The sequence below is a fragment of the Lithobates pipiens genome, unplaced genomic scaffold (assembly GCF_037356315.1).
Source record: "Lithobates pipiens isolate NorthernLeopardFrog02 unplaced genomic scaffold, aLitPip1_a1.2 Scaffold_1, whole genome shotgun sequence".
Lineage (NCBI taxonomy): Eukaryota > Metazoa > Chordata > Amphibia > Anura > Ranidae > Lithobates > Lithobates pipiens.
This window is the reverse complement of record NW_027507685.1, coordinates 25,751,790-25,769,043: the sequence shown is the minus strand read 5'-3', so window position 1 is coordinate 25,769,043 and position 17,254 is coordinate 25,751,790. Positions and strand designations below refer to the sequence as shown.

Below are 17,254 nucleotides of genomic sequence, written 5' to 3'. Positions count from 1 at the left end.
AGGCTGCCTACCATCATCTATGAAGGAGGCCCTAATTGTATTAATTCCCAAGCCCAATAAAGACCCACAATACTGTGAATCCTACAGACCCATCTCGTTAATTAATACGGACTTAAAAATTTTATCTAAGATTTTGGCCACCCGTCTAAATACCATCATTACTGCTCTTATTAATCCAGACCAAACTGGCTTTATCCCTGGTAGGTCCACTTATAGTAATATTCGCAGATTATACACTAATTTACAAGCCCCCAATAAACTGTCTGTCCCCCGAGCTATTGTATCTTTAGATGCCCACAAGGCATTTGATTCCGTGGAGTGGCCGTATCTTATATATATTATGGAAAAATTCGGTTTTGGACAGAATGTTATCACCTGGATTAGGATATTGTATGATCAACCTATTGCCCGTCTTAGGCTTAATGGGATTATCTCTAGACCCTTCAGAATCCACAGGGGAACCAGACAGGGTTGTCCTCTGTCACCCCTGTTGTATGCCCTGGCAGTGGAACCTCTAGCGAGGTTGTTGAGGAGTTCTCCGGAACTTCAGGGCATGTGGATTGGCTCCTTGGAAGAACGTATCTCGCTATATGCTGATGATATGTTGCTCTACTTGTCAAACCCTAAATACACGATTCCCAAAATGCTGAGGTTGATCACTGATTTTGGCGTATATTCAGGCCTGAAGATTAACTGGACTAAGTCCACTGTATTTTCGTTAGACTCAGAGTCCCCTGCCCACTTGCCACAACATTGTCCGCTTCAATTCACAACATCGTTTAAATACTTGGGGGTGGTGGTTAGGCTACCGATTTCGGCATACATCCAGGATAACCTTCTTCCTTGTATAGCTTCGCTTAAGGCTAAACTCAATAACTGGGTGGGTTTACCTCTTACATTGATGGGGAGGGCTAATTTATTTAAAATGGTGTTTTTCCCTAAGTTGCTGTATGTCTTGGCGAATTGCCCAGTGTACGTACCAAAGAAGATCTTTCAAGAGATTGACTCTTTGATATCTACATTTTTATGGTCTCCCAAGAATCCACGGATTGCATTGACTACTTTACAATTACCTATACACAAAGGGGGGCTAGCAATACCGAATCTGCGATTGTACTACTATGCATCACAGTTGGTATATGTTCATTGGTGGCTATTTCCACAGTTGAACAATGCTGCTACTGCAACAGAGGCAGCGTTGCTCTCCTCCTATGAAACACTATCAAATGTGATTTTTAGAGGAGCGATTTCTGAGAGGAGGGGTACAGATATGATCGCAAACTCTCTCAAAATCTTTAAGATATGTAAGACACTGGTGCCTGAACCCCACCCCACGATTTCTCCTAATCAACCCATATGGAATAATCCGGTGTTCCCACATTTTAGAGATCTCCCTTTCGCTGGCAATTGGGCCGAAAGGGGTTTGAAATATGTCCACCAATTGTACGAGGAGGGTAGATTTAAAACCTTCCCGGCGTTCCGACAAGAGTTGGGTATACCTGAATCCTGGAGGTTTAGATATTTACAGTTGCAGCATGCGGCCGAGTCTCAACTTGGGCTCCGGGCTGTTACCTTTCAGAATTCTACTTTGGAAGGGGCGCTTGCCCAACCAGAACATACTAAACTGGTCTCCAATTATTACAAATTATTGAATGAGCCTAAAATTTCTAGATTGCAAATCCTGAGACAACAATGGACGAGGGATGTACCTGACCTGTCGGACGATAATTGGGAGGAACTTTTAGATACTTATTTTAGCACTGCTATTTCCGCCAGAGATAAAATGATTCAGATACGCATTTTTCATAGGATATACTATACTCCTCTACGCCTTTTCCGTATGCGGAAACTGCCTTCTCCTCTGTGTCATAAATGTGGTAGGGAAGAAGGTAACCTACTACATATGTTGTGGGACTGTGAGCGGATAAGACCATTTTGGTCTCAGGTGACCCACTTTGTGGCGACTACCTTTGACCTCCCCAATATTTGTAGCCCTAAATGGTGCCTCCTCTCAGTTTTTGAGGAGGTTGGCATTAGTAACCATCAGAAACAATTTTTGCGTTTTCTCCTTTATTATGCTAGGAAGACGGTCCTATTACATTGGACGCGCACATCATTGGTCTCCCTGAACAAATGGAAAGCTTTGATTAACCAAGACTTGCCAATATATAAAATAACGTATGAAACAAGGGGTAAGCCAGGGAAATTCCTCAAAATATGGGGAGACTGGGTGGATGGGATAGATACATGTAATTCTGCTCCTCTATGAGTTGTTGTGCGGTAATTAGCGCTGCCATGGGATTTCTAGGCCCTTGACAGGATGATTTGAGGTTCTAGACCTCATACCCACCTAATTGGTATCCTTATGAGTGCATCTGTTCTTTGTTGGGTTGTTTGTTGTTGTTGGGAGGGTGGGGGGAGAGGGTGGAAATAAAAAATGCAAGTGGAATATGATTTTGCTATAATTGAGGTACAGGGCAATTATTGTTGTACGGCTTGTCATTGTTTATCAAGTTATGTTTATATCCCACAAAGATGTATACAGTCTGCTTATTATATATGTCTGTGCCAAATATTATTAATAAAAAACGGAGTTTCAAAAAAAAAAAAAAAAAAGAAGTCGGTGATCGTACCGACCCAGCGTCTAGAGTACCTAGGCTTACTGCTGGACTCCATGGAAGCGAGAGTGTTTCTCCCTTCAGACAAACTGCAGACTCAGAGCCATGGTAAAACTGCTTATGAACCGCAAGTGCTCGTCATTCTGCTTTTGCATGCGAGTACTGGGTTTCATGGTAGCCTCCTTCGAGGCAGTGCCTTATGCCCAGTTCCACACCAGAGTCCTGCAGAAGGAGATTTTGACAAAATGGGACAAATCTCAGTTGTCCCTGGATCGACATCCAGGTAAGCCAGTCAGTCAGAGATCTGGTGGTTGAGGTCCCCGGTGATTCAGTCAGGAAAATCATTCCTACCTCTGAGGTGGACAGTGATCACAATGGATGCCAGTCTATTGGGCTGGGGTGGAGTGATGGGGGTTCAGTCAGCTCAGGGCCTCTGGTCGACGGAATAATCCAAGTTGCCGATCAATCTGCTTGAATTGGGAGCGATCAGCCTGTGCCTCTCCACGTGGTCGATGAGACTGCAAGGGTGCCCGATCAGGATCCAGTCGGACAACACCACTGCGGTGGCATACGTCAATCACCAAGGGAGAACAAGAAGCTCCGCCCCTGCATGGGAGGTTGCTCCCATACGTCAGTGGGCAGAGCGACATGTATCGGCCCTGTTGTCCATTTACATCCCGGGAGTGGAGAACTGGCAGGCGGACTATCTGAGTTGACAGATGCTGGACCCAGGAGAATGGGCATTGCATCCGAAGATATTCAGGTTACTGTGCCTGAAGTGGGGCACACCAGACGTGGATCTGCTGGCCTCCCGTCTCAATCGGAAGGTGCCAAGATTCGTGTCCAGGACAAGAAATCCGTGGGCAGATGCGTCAGATGCGCTGGGGGCTCCGTGGGATAAGTACCAGCTGATCTACGCTTTTCCTCCACTGAAACTGTTACCACGCCTGCTTCGCAGAGTGGAAGCCGAGGGGATCCCAGTGATACTGGTTGCCCCAGATTGGCCTCAGCGGCCCTGGTACGCAGACCTGGTGCATCTTGTGGCAGACGCTCCCTGGCGACTGCCGTTGCGAGAGGACCTTCTGTCTTAAGGTCCGATTCTCCATCATGTTTTACCATCGCTGGCTTTAACGGCATGGCTATTGAGAGCCAGGTGTTGAGGAACTGGGATCTGTCAGACTCGGTGATCCCAACTATGTTGAGAGCACAAAGATTTTCTTCCCAGAAGATATACCATTGTACCTGGAAGGCTTACATCTCCATGTGTTAGGAGAAAGAATGGCATCCGCGCTCCTTTTCTATATCCAGGATCCTGCTGTTTCTTCAGCAAGGAGTAGACCAGAAATTGGCTTTAAGCACCATTAAGGGGCAAATTTCAGCCTTGGCTGTCATTTTTCAGCGACCCCTGGCGTCTCACTTCTTAGTGAGTACCTTCGGTCATGGGGTACGACATGTTCCCCCGGTGCGTCCACCGCTACCCCCGTGAGATTTGAATCTGGTGTTGTCGGCGCTTCAAAAACCGCCGCTTGAAAATATCAGGGAGATTCCCCTGTTGACTCTTTCCCAGAAAGTGGTCTTTCTAGTGGCAATCACATTGGCCAGGAGGGTTTTGGAACTGGCGGGCCTTGTCCTGCAAGCCACCCTATCTGATTATCCACAAGGATAAGGTGGTGCGTCCACAACCGTCTTTCCTACCGAAAGTGGTCTTCACTTTTCATATCAATGAGGACATTGTATTACTATCTCTGTGTCCTAAGCCAAAGCACCCTAAGGAGGTGGCCCTTCATGCTCTGGATGTGGTTCGGGCTCTGAAGGTGTATTTGTCTACCACGGCTCCCTTTTGGAGGTCAGACTCACTGTTTTTGTTTCGGGGGCTGGTCCAAAGAAAGGCATGGCGGTCTCGTCGGCCACCATTTCCAGATGGATCAGACAGATTGTAGTACAAGCCTACTGTTTTTTGTGGGTAAAGTTTCACTAGTTCGCACTTGCCATGGTGGATGAAGTTTTTATGCTGTTTTTCCCACCCCTCATTTGGCACTGCTTGGGGATGTCCCAATGGCTAAGAGAGGAGCTGTGTCGGTGAATATAAGAGAAAATAGGATTTTTTTTTGTACTCACCGTTAAATCCTTTTCTCTGTAATTCACCGACCGACACAGCACCCGCCCCTCCTTTTTTATCTTTGTTATACTGCTTGTTGACGTACTGAGGTCTGTCTGGCAGACTGGAGGGTTGTTATCCAAGGGACGGCCCCCTGGGCGTAACTAAGAGTTCTGAGTGTTGTGTTACAACGAATGCCTAGTATCTCCTAGTAATAGGGCAAACAACCCAATGACTAAGAGAGGAGCTGTGTCGGTCGGTGAATTACAGAGAAAAGGATTTTACGGTGAGTACAAAAAAAATCTTTTTTTTTAATAAAGGTTCAATATATACAAAGCTAATATTTCAGATTCCGAATGATGCTGAAGAGTTGAACCACTTATTTATTTTATCTCTTGTTGACTCTACTGGTGAGGTATGTGTACATACATTACTGGGTCTAAACGCCTGCTTTGGCCATCACGAGGGTTTGCCAAGCTCCCTGGGTTTTTTTTTTTTTTATATTATTATTAGGAATGCAACAAAATGAATTAGGTCAAGTACAGATGGCTAGAGGGACCCAAATACCCAGGTGAAGAGAGCAAAATTGGGAACCTTTGCAGGCAAGTTTCTTAGGGGTATCCAATGTTAATGAAGCAGGGTTGACTCAGCTTCCAGGCTCCAAATACCTAAAATATCACTTTACAAAGGTTTTTATTGAGTTTTGAAATGTAAAATAATAAAAGTAATACATAAAGGGGTACAATAAAATGAGAGGCCTCCCATAGCAGGATTACAGCATTTAACACAAAGACACGAGACCAAGCCAAATGGTCACATAACTATATTCGGTCTTCTCCAACCAAGGGGAAGGTCAAAAAGTACGCAGGGAAGGGAAAGTGCACCAACTCCCAGCATAAGGGGGGGGGGTCAGAAACTAGAAAGTAAAGTAGAGGGGGGAGGCAACAAAAAATCCACGCTAAAAAGGCGGCTGTAGGCAAGAAGGGGGAAGAAGAGGACCAGGGGGAGAGGGAGAAAGGGGAGCTTGCCTGGGGAAAAAGGGGGAAAAAAGTATCCCATGCGGTTCAATCTATTGTGCTGCCCCAGATCAGGTCTCAACAATAGTCATATCAACAGCAGGGAGTGATCCAGACTCATGTGGCTGTTGTAATTTATCCAAGGGTCCCCAAACCTTCAGGAAATTGTAATGGCTATCAATAAGGATGGACTTGAGCTTGTCATGCACCATTATGCCCATGGGATGCTGTTTAACCTCAGCAAAATTAAGAAACAGCTGACTCCAGACCTTAGCTATGGTCTGCTGTGCTGCCAGGAAGACCAAACTATCGCTTTTGATTGGACTGAAACTAAAAAAAAAACTGGATTGCTTAAAAAATTTGCTAGCCACAAATCGAGGGTACTGATAATAAATAAATACCAATGTAAGAAAGCACGTGAGATAAGATGATCCATAGTAGGTGCCACTCCATAAACATTTTCTTTCCCAAAGAACATACTTTAATACAGTTGAGAAACACTGACCTGCAGCCTCCACGTAGGCTTCATCTTGCAATAATCTGGAGTGAAAGATTGATTGCTATATATTTTAGGTTTAAGAAATGTGCACATAATTGTTTTATCTATTATGTTATTAAATAAGTCTGACATTGAGTCCCACTGGGTGAACTGTTACGTTTTATACAGATAGAACATAATGAATTTTTCATGTACAGGATTCTTTATCCAGTCGTGCACAGATAAGTGGCTGGCAAGATACACAATTGTTCCCATATAATGGCTGCTTCTAATTGTTCTTTTTAGAAACACTGCTGTCGAACACTGCCTGGTACACACAATGAGATTATTGGACAAATGATCATCTGCTTTAAAAAAAATTATATATATATATTTTTTTGCATGCTAAACTCATATCGAAAATTCGTTTACTAACGTTAAGAATATTCTCGTATGACTGAAGTGATATAGTGCATTTATATTGTATTATTAAACGAAAATCATTCGATCTGGTATTGTATGATAAAAATTTTCATGTTTGTCCCATCGGATGAAGTTTCGTGATTGGCTCTCGAAAAAGCTGTGTACTAATGATCAGATTATCGTACAATCGCTTCAAAAGTGGTATTCCTACAATTTTCTGTTCGCGTTTATGGGCCGCTATGCTGGCCATACATTATACAATTTTCTTATTTGATTTCCTTTAGATTTACCTTCAACTATGTAGGGCAAGGGCCTGCCTGATTGTATAATTTAAGGGAAGCCTTAACAGTCAACGGCAGTTTAAAAAAAATACAGTGTAGGATATTGACATAACCATTTAATTATACTTAAGCACTTTTACGTCATAAACAGTTGCGAATCCCAATAGTAGATTCCCCAAGGAACAAAAAGCAAATATGCCATATGCCCACAGGGCCCCTCAAAAATACTAGCTCACCCCCATGAAATCAAACTATCATTCCGAAACAGTAGATTTATCATTTAACCAACCTCCCCACACTTTTTTCAAACTTAGTTGGTATCCCTCTATTGGTGTTCTACAAGCCTAATGCTTTATTAGCCAACACCTTCCACGCTACTACAGTAGGGATTTTTCCCATGACAGAATAATAATTTTTCGTGAATAATAAAAAAAAAAAAAAAAAGGTAGCGTAAGGATCACCTTTTGTAGGTGCTAGTGGATTGATCAGGCCCAATAAACCTCAACCAAAGGATTAATAACCCTGATAGTCGTGTACAACCCCCACACAACCTCTGACCAAAACTGTTGAATGGCCATACAGTGCTGAAATCTATGCATGAAGTCTGCCCTATGAGCGGCACATCTCCAGTTAGACAATTGTGTTGGAAAAATTCTTGCCAATTTACAGGGGTAAAATAGATTATATGCAGGAATTTATACTGTATGATGTGATCATGTGCTGACACCAGCCTAGAAAAGGTAGGGCCCCATATCTTATCCAAGTCATCACCATCCAACTGAGGGAAATCTGTTAACCATACATTACGATAAGATGAAAGAACCTTATGGGTATCTATGAATAACTGTTTATTATTATTATTTATTTATTATATATTTATTATAATACAGGTTTATAATACAGGTTTTATATAGCGCCAACAGTTTGCACAGCGCTTAACAAAATGAAGGCAGAGGTTACAGTTGCATTACAATTTGGTACAAGAGGAATCAGAGGGCCCTGCTCACTAGCTTACAATTGAGGAGGGGGGGGGTCAATTGATACCAAAGGTAATAACTGTGGGGGGATGAGCTGATGGAGAAAGTAAAACAGTATATTAGAAGCAGGATAAGCTTCTTTAAAGAGAAGGGTTTTCAGGGATCGTCTAAAGATGGATAAATTAGTGGACAGATTTGGGTAAGGAGTTCCAAAGGATGGGGCAAGCTCTGGAGAAATCCTGTAGGCGAGCATGGGAGAAGGTGACAAGGGTGCTAGAGAGCAAGAGGTCTTGAGAGGGCCGAAGAGAGTGGCTTGGTTGGTATTTTGGGACTAGGTTAGTGATGTAGCTGGGGGCAGAGTTGTGGACGGCTTTGTAACTTATTGTTAGTACTTTTAATTTTATTCATCGTTTGAGTGGAAGCCAGTGCAGGGATTGGCAGAAAGGGGTGAAGGACACTGAACGGTTGGTAAGGTGTATGAGCCTTGCAGCAGCATTCATTATGGACTGAAGAAGGGGTAGTGTATGTAAAGGTAGTCCAATGATGAGTGAGTTGCATTAGTCGAGGCAAGAGATAACTAGGGAGTAAATTAGAAGCTTGGTGGTGGTCATTGTTTAAAAAAGGGGCATATTCTAGAGATGTTGCTGAGGCTAAGGTGGCATGATTTGGACAGGGATTGGATGTGTGCCTGAAAGGACAGTTCAGAGTCTAGGGTTACCCCTAGCACCCTGACATGTGGGGACGGACTGATAGTTGTGCCATTGATCTTGACAGAGAAGTCTGGGGAAGGGGCACTTGGAGGAGAAAATATTATGAGCTCAGTTTTAGATTGAGTTTGAGGAAGCCATTTGACATCCAGGCTGATATGTCTGTTAGTAAATCAGTGATGTGTGAGGAGACTGATGGGGTGATCTGAGGGGTGGAGAGCTAGATTTGGGAGTCATTGGCATATAAATGGTAGTGGAAGCCATGGGAGGCTATCATCTGACTATATATATATATATATATATATACACAATTAGTGGAGAGCATAGAAGGCATATCTAAACTAGAGAAATCTAAAAAAAAAAAAAAAATCTGTATTAAAAAGCCTGCCTCTTTTTATTTTTTTGGATTAAAGTTCCTCAATACTGCTAGGTGACCTCCCGGCAAAGAAGCAGCAACAGACTGGTGCATTCATTTCTCTGCTCTCCCTTCTTGGCAGCATGTTCTTTGTTCACATATAAATGCAGGACACCCATTTGGACCAAAATACTACCCCCCCCCTCCAATCTGAGTACAGGGGATAGAAGATCCTGAAATCAAGCCAAATTCAGTATTTGTGCTATTGGTTGTTTAATATATGCATTCATTGATTTTTCTTTAAGGCTTCCTGAAGTTCAGCCTTAAAGCAGAGTTCCGGCCACATAATTATTTTTCTGTTTTTCTTTCCAGGCATCCCCTCATACTGCAGTAATAACACACATAAACTATAGGTATATTTGCCAGTGGATAGTAAGCATATTTTTTTTTTAATCTTACGATTTAGATGGTCTTCTGTCCATTGCCATGATGAGTGTGGGCATATGAAGCCTAATCGCAACCTCTTCCTGGATAACCAATCGAGAGGTGTAGGCTGGGTAACCAGCCTGCACCCCTTGATCTTGCGCATGCGTGATGCGCCGTCGGCTGTAGCGCCGATTGTTTAGCAAGTTGCCATAACAATGGGTGGCAACAGAGGAAGGTCCTGCCCCGTTGTCAAAGCAACATAGGTAACATTACCTATGCAGAGCAAAACTAGGAAGCTTTATCCTTCCAAGCAGCTCAATAATTTGCAGAACTTGAATAAGGTGAAGTATTCCTGAGATATTGGCACAAATACTATTATATATTATTATTATATATATATATATATATATATATATATATATATATATATATATATATATAGGCGGGCTCCTGAAGAGCACGGGATATGTGTTTTTCAAAATTAAACTCTACCTAAACTGCAGTTAGGGTTGGGTATTATTTGTCTAAATTTGACTACTGTATCGGTCTGACTGGACTGTGAAATGTTCAGCCTTGCCACAGGGGTCACTGTCTCTTCTGGCAGGCGTGGAACTAGGGTCTGGTCAGGTGTTTAGATTACTCTCTCCTTTAGAGTCAGGTCAGTGGGAGTGGCCCTCCCGCTGTGCCCTCTGGGAGAGGGTATTTAAGATGCAGACATCATGTGGTTCGGGGTTCCGGTCCAGTGTGATGTGCTGACTACTTGGTTCTGGTCCTCCTGACCAGCCCCCAGGAAGGCTATGGCCTGGTGTGCAGATCCACCCGACTGTAATGCCTCGGGGCTGGCTAGCCCAGGGCAAGGAAACAAAAGGAGGATTCTGAGGTGGTTGGGTGCCGTCTCCTGTTTGGGAGAGACCCATTGTACTTGGAGTATTCCAGGGGAGGACTCTTTAGAAGAAAACCACGTACGGGTTGGTTTTCTTAACAAGACCCTGGAAGAGCTGAAGTTACCAAAAGAATCCGGTCTTGTGGATATCGGCAAGCAGGCTGAAAGATCCAGGTATCCTACAAGTGTTCTAAAGCTTAGTTTCCCTACATGTTCTGCAACAACATTTGTGACAAAGACTTTGCTCCTGAGTAAGCATCTTGTTGGCTGCTAGGCCTTGTGAGAGAGGGACTGTCAAACCTGAGTGCTCATCCAGCTGCAAATGGCTATTCTCTGGATGCAGTCAAAGTAAGCAAGTTCTTTAACGTTTTTGGACTTTGACATTGAGAGTGTCTGAACTTCCCTTTCCAACCCTCTGATCCCAAGTTGAAAGACTGTTCAATGGTTTGAGTTTTGCAAATAAAGTCCTTTCAAGTGGATCTATTGTCAGTCTCAAGTTACTGGGTCATCTACCACGGGATATCCCCTAGACGTGCCACAAGAAGAAGCCGAAGTTAACGGTAAGCCCAAAAATAACCAGCAGCTCCTTCGGGAGTTAGTGTTACATATATATAAAACCAAACACATAGATAATATATAGATAGAGATATATAACAAAGGGCTCTGTCGCCTTTTTAAAAATGGCGCTGTGATCTGCCTTAAATTGCATCATTTCCTGTTGGGAAATAACATGATATTTTTTCACACAGTCCTGCCCACTGACTCCTGGGAAATGATGACTCGCTTCTGGCTTTACCAACTTCATGACTAAGCTTTCCCAACTGCCATTCCATTGTCTAGTCTGCCTTGACTGGCTATTGCTTCTATACATCTGTATAAGGTAAAGTCTACTGGTTTGGAAATATCAGTTTGTAAATGGATAGAAAATTGGCTAGAAGACAGAATTCAGAGAGTCGTGGTTAATGACTCTTACTCTGAATGGTCTAAGGTTATCAGTGGTGTACCCCAAGGTTCAGTGTTGGGACCCTTACTTTTTAACATCTTTATAAATGATATTGGGTCTGGGATCAAAAGTAATATTTCTGTCTTTGCAGATGACACCAAGCTATGCAGTGGAATAACGTCTTTACAGGATGTCTCCAATTTACAAGCCGACCTCAATACACTGTCTAATTGGGCGACTATGTGGCAGATGAGGTTTAATGTTGATAAATGTAAAGTTATGCACTTGGGGCCTAAGAATATGCATGCATCATACATGCTAGGGGGAGTACAACTGGGGGAATCCATAGTGGAGAAGGATCTGGGGGTTTTGGTAGACCATAAGCTCAATAACAACATGCAATGCCAAGCTGCTGTTTGCAAAGCGAGCAAAGTCCTTTCTTGTATTAAAGTGGAGCTCCACCCTCTTTTTCAAGTCCCCTGCATCCCCTTCTTCTCTGGCCCCTTAAACACATTTGGAATATAATTTTTTTTTTTTTTTTAAACTCACATTGTTATCTTTAAAAGTTATCTTGCTTCCTGTTTCCGGCCGCGGCCTGAACACTTCTTCCCCCGTCCTCTATGCCTCCTGGGAGATGTTTTTTATCAATCCCAGAAGGCACTAGGGGCCGCTGGGCTGTAGTATCGCGTGATTTCCGAACCGGAAATGACGCAATACAAGGCGGCGCCGGCCGGCGCCATTTTAAATAAGGGCAACGTTGCCTTTGTTGCCAGTGTTCATATAGCAGCAGCAGCAGTAGAAGAAGCAGCAGCAGCAGCAGCAGCAGCAGCAGCAGCAGCAGAAGAATCATCATCATCATCATCAGCCTCCTCCTCGCAGAGAACAAACGCCTGGAGGATAAAGAAAGCAGCTACTGCTCATCGTAAGTACATGTGTGCTGTGTGCTATGTGCTGGGAAGGGAAGGGGAGGGAACGTTTGATTTGCTTTGCTGGTGAGGTGTTTTTTTGTTTTTTTTTGTCTGTGCTGTGCCATGTGGTGAGGAGGGGACATGTGATGAGAGGTGAGATGTTTGCTTTTTTTCATGGAGATCTGTTATGTGGAGAAGGGTTTGCTTTTTTTCATGGAGATCTGTTATGTGGAGAAGGGTTTGCTTTTTTTCATGGAGATCTGTTATGTGGAGAAGGGTTTGCTTTTTTTCATGGAGATCTGTTATGTGGAGAGAGGATTGCTTTTGAGATCTGCTGGGGGGGGGGAGGGGGGAGACGGGAGACATGTGCTGTGGGGGGTGGGGAGGCTGTGTGTGTGTGTGTGTGTGTGTTGGGACATGTGATGGGAGGTGTGTGTGTTGGGACATGTGATGGGAGGTGTGTGTGTGTGTGTGTGTGTGTGTGTGTGTGTTGGGACATGTGATGGGAGGTGTGTGTGTTGGGACATGTGATGGGAGGTGTGTGTGTTGGGACATGTGATGGGAGGTGTGTGTGTGTGTGTGTGTGTGTGTTGGGACATGTGATGGGAGGTGTGTGTGTTGGGACATGTGATGGGAGGTGTGTGTGTGTGTGTGTGTGTGTTGGGACATGTGATGGGAGGTGTGTGTGTGTGTGTGTGTGTTGGGACATGTGATGGGAGGTGTGTGTTGGGACATGTGATGGGAGGTGTGTGTGTGTGTGTGAGATGGGAGGTGTGTGTGTGTGTGTGTGTGTGTGTTGGGACATGTGATGGGAGGTGTGTGTGTGTGTGTTGGGACATGTGATGGGAGGTGTGTGTGTTGGGACATGTGATGGGAGGTGTGTGTGTCTGCGCGTGCGCTGTGATGGGAGACGTGTGGTGGGGGGGGGGCGTGTGTGTGTGTGTGTGTTTGTTGGGACATGTGATGGGAGACGTGTGTGTGTGTGTGTGTGTTGGGACATGTGATGGGAGACGTGTGTGTCTGTGTGCGCGCGCTGTGAGGTGTGTGTGTGTGTGTGTGTGTGTGTGTGTGTGCGCTGTGTGATGGGAGACATGTGCGGTGGGGGGGGCACGTGTGTGTGTGTGTGTGTGTTTGTTGGGACATGTGATGGGAGACGTGTGTGTGTGTGCGCTGTGTGATGGGAGACATGTGCGGTGGGGGGGCACGTGTGTGTGTTTGTTGGGACATGTGATGGGAGACGTGTGTGCGCTGTGTGATGGGAGACATGTGCGGTGGGGGGGGCACGTGTGTGTTTGTTGGGACATGTGATGGGAGACGTGTGTGTGTGTGTGTGTGTGCGTGCGCTGTGTGATGGGAGACATGTGCGGTGGGGGGGGCACGTGTGTGTGTTTGTTGGGACATGTGTGGTGGAGGGACGTGTGTGTTGTGATGGGGGGACATGTGCTGTGTTGTGGGACATTTCCTTTGCTGTGATGGGGTACATGGGACATGTGCGATGCTGTGGGGGGGCCATGTGAGATGTGCGGGGGACATGCAAAGTGAGCTGTGGGGGCATTGGGTTTGGGGGGACGTGGGCTGTACTGGGGGACATGGGAGGTGTGGGGGGACGTGTGCTGTGCAGGTTGATTTTATATCTCTATACCCCTCTATTCCCACGTCACCCTCACCTGCCCCCTTCTTTTCAACTTGCCCACTACCCCTTATCATAGAATGAAGAAATATAGTCATTAAATATATTTATTTATTTTCTTGCAGAAGCTGTAGGACTGTAGAAATTCATATTTACTTGGTCTACGCCATTTACAGGTAAGCAATGAACAAAATAATGCAAGTTATTAACAAATGTGTAGATTTATTATTTTTTTTTATTTTTTTAAATGTCTAATTTATTTTTTGTTTTATTGTTTTAAATCTCTAGGTTGAAGATCGAATTGATTTTGTGACTTTTGAAACCAAAAAATTAAGACATATAGTACGAAAAGGTTCCCTACTCTAAGCTCAATAATATTTTTAAAGTGTCTCCCCCTCTGTGTCTCCCCCTCTGTGTCTCCCCCTCTGTGTCTCTCGCGCCTCTCTCTCTCGCGCCTCTCTCTCTCTCTCTCGCGCCTCTCTCTCTCTCTCTCTCTCTCTCTCTCTCTCTCTCTCTCGCGCCTCTCCTCTCTCTCTCGCGCCTCTCTCTCTCTCTCTCTCTCTCGCGCCTCTCCTCTCTCTCGCGCGCCTCTCTCTCTCTCGCGCGCCTCTCTCTCTCGCGCGCGCCTCTCTCTCTCTCGCGCGCGCGCCTCTCTCTCTCTCGCGCGCGCCTCTCTCTCTCTCTCGCGCGCCTCTCTCTCTCTCTCGCGCGCCTCTCTCTCTCTCGCGCGCGCGCCTCTCTCTCGCGCGCGCCTCTCTCTCTCTCGCGCGCGCCTCTCTCTCTCTCGCGCGCGCCTCTCTCTCTCGCGCGCGCCTCTCTCGCGCGCGCCTTTCTCTCGCGCGCGCCTTTCTCTCTCTCTCACGCGCGCCTTTCTCTCTCTCGCGCGCGCGCGCTTTTCTCTCTCTCGCGCGCGCGCCTTTCTCTCTCTCGCGCGCCTTTCTCTCTCTCTCTCTCGCGCGCCTTTCTCTCTCTCTCTCTCGCGCGCCTTTCTCTCTCTCTCTCTCGCGCGCCTTTCTCTCTCTCGCGCGCCTTTCTCTCTCTCTCTCTCTCTCGCGCGCCTTTCTCTCTCTCTCTCTCTCGCGCCTTTCTCTCTCTCTCGCGCCTTTCTCTCTCTCTCTCGCGCCTTTCTCTCTCTCTCTCGCGCCTTTCTCTCTCTCTCTCTCGCGCCTTTCTCTCTCTCTCTCTCTCGCGCCTTTCTCTCTCTCTCTCTCGCGCCTTTCTCTCTCTCTCGCGCCTTTCTCTCTCTCTCTCTCGCGCCTTTCTCTCTCTCTCTCTCGCGCCTTTCTCTCTCTCTCTCTCTCTCGCCTTTCTCTCTCTCTCTCGCGCCTTTCTCTCTCTCTCGCGTCTCTCTCTCGCGCCTTTCTCTCTCTCTCTCGTGCCTCTCTCTCTCTCTCTCTCTCTCGCCGCCTTCCCCTCTTCTGTAATTATAAAAAGGCTTTTTACAAATATTGTTTTTTATTCTGTACATTTAATTGCATATTTAATAAATTTAACATACAAATAAAATTCTATATTCTCATACATTTATGTGGTCGTTTTTTTTTTTTTTTTTTAATGGTTATAGGTCAGATTATATCTAAGGTCTGTATCTCACACTCATGTTACTATAAGAATATATACATTTATTATTTCTATATCACACAAGAAAGCAAACCAAAATCTCTTGAGAGTGGAGATATATTTTTTGGTGTAAATACATTAGTCTTTGTTGTGCACCTGGTGACACTATTTATGGCAGAAGTGTGTGGCGACAACTGATGAATAATTAAAATTTATTAAGAAACATTTAAATAAAAAGTGTGTTTGAAAATTTATATATTTTATTTTTTTTTATTTTTTTTGTGGTGGTTATTGACAGATGCTCTATTCACTTTATTTATCAAAATAATGAAACTAGTTAGATCTAAAAACGTTAATCTTTTATTTCCCCCAATTACACTGACATATAATCTCTCTCGCCTTCTTCCCCTCTGTAATTATAAAAAGGCTTTTTACAAATATTGTTTTTATTTTTTATTTTTTATTCTGTACATTTAATTGCATATTTAATAAATTTTAAAGATGCCTAACCGGTTCCCGACCAGCGTACGTCTGCAGAATGGCATGAGCAGGCAAATGTGTGTAACTACGTCCCTTTAAATTTGCCGCCCTGCCATCGCGAGCGCGGTGGTGTGCTGGCCGGGACCCCTACGAGTCCGGTTGCAGGTCTCGCGGGCATACCTGCGATTGTTTCACGGGGCGGCTGAATGAGGAAATGCCGTTGTAAACAGCATCTCCCCGTTCTGCCTAGCAACTAGTGACACTGATCTCTGCTCCATGTGATTGGAGCAGAGATCAATGTTCACTAAATTAAAGCCCAGCCCCCAACAGTTAGTAACACACCCCTAGGAAGACTTAACCCCTACACTGCTACCCACTGCTTAACCCCTTCACCGCCAGTGTCATTTACACAGGAATCACTGCATTTATATAGCTGGGATTGCTGTATAAATGACAATGTTCCCAAAAATGTCTCAAAAATCTCCGATGTGTCCGCTATAATGTTTCAGTCACACAAATCGCTGATAGCCGCCATTACTTTAATAAAATAAAATAAATAAAAATGCCATAAAAACATCCCTTAGTTTGTAAACGCTACTACTTTTGTGCAAACCAATCGCTTACTGCGTGGCTGCTTTTTTTTTTTTTTTTTTTTGACACATGCTGAATTACCTAATCGAGGGTTGCCCAACCGCTGGTCCTCTGATGTGGCACACCATGTCTTGCTCTGAGATGGTGGGTCAGCATGCCCAGATCGCTGATCCTTGACCCGCCATCTCTGAGCATCAGCGCAAAGAACTGAGCTGTTCTTAAAGGAAGCAGAGCCGATGTTTCCTGTATAGCGCCAACTCCTTCACAGGCGGAGTGATACCAAATGTACTCCCGCCTGTGACAGGAAGCATAAGTTCTGCTCTCTACAGCAGCCGCATGCTTCTGCTTTCTGTCACACTAATGCATTGGAACGTTGGTACCAGAGCCAACCATCAGTAACAGCCAGCAGTACCAGTCAGTGGTATCAGCTGGCATTAACCAACAGCAGTAACAGCCAGCAGTTCCAGCACCTGTCCGAAGTACCAGCCCTTGAGGACAGCCAGCAGCAGCCACCAGTTATAACCACCTGGGGGACAGCAGCAACCAGCTGCAGGAATCCTGAGGAAGAAGTGAAGATCAAGGTCAGTTGAGATGCAAGAAAAGAGCCGTGCATCCGTGTGAAAGCGGCCTTAGGCCCCTTTCACAGTATTAGTTCGGGTCTGCCTGTCTGTTTTTCATGAGGACCCAATCTGACCCTCCATTCACCTATATAGAGTGGCAGATGTAAACAGAGTTGTATCTGCTTACAGAAGCCTATCTCTAATCCAATTTCCTTAAATAAATAAATAAGATGTGTCCCCTTCTGTTTGGGCAGATTGGAGGGCCCTTAGGCTAGCGCGAGGTGCGTCTGTGTCTGCTCTACATATGCAGAGTGGACACA

The 17,254-nt window shown here is 45.0% G+C and overlaps 1 long non-coding RNA gene across 1 annotated transcript; it reads left to right on the top strand.

Moving 5' to 3' along the window:
- Positions 1–12,013: 12,013 nt before the first annotated feature.
- On the top strand, positions 12,014–14,196 carry LOC143988041 (uncharacterized). The gene is made up of 3 exons (XR_013276738.1): positions 12,014–12,127; positions 13,869–13,919; positions 14,032–14,196. It is a non-coding gene; the product is annotated as an uncharacterized LOC143988041 (long non-coding RNA).
- The last annotated feature ends 3,058 nt before the right edge of the window (positions 14,197–17,254 follow it).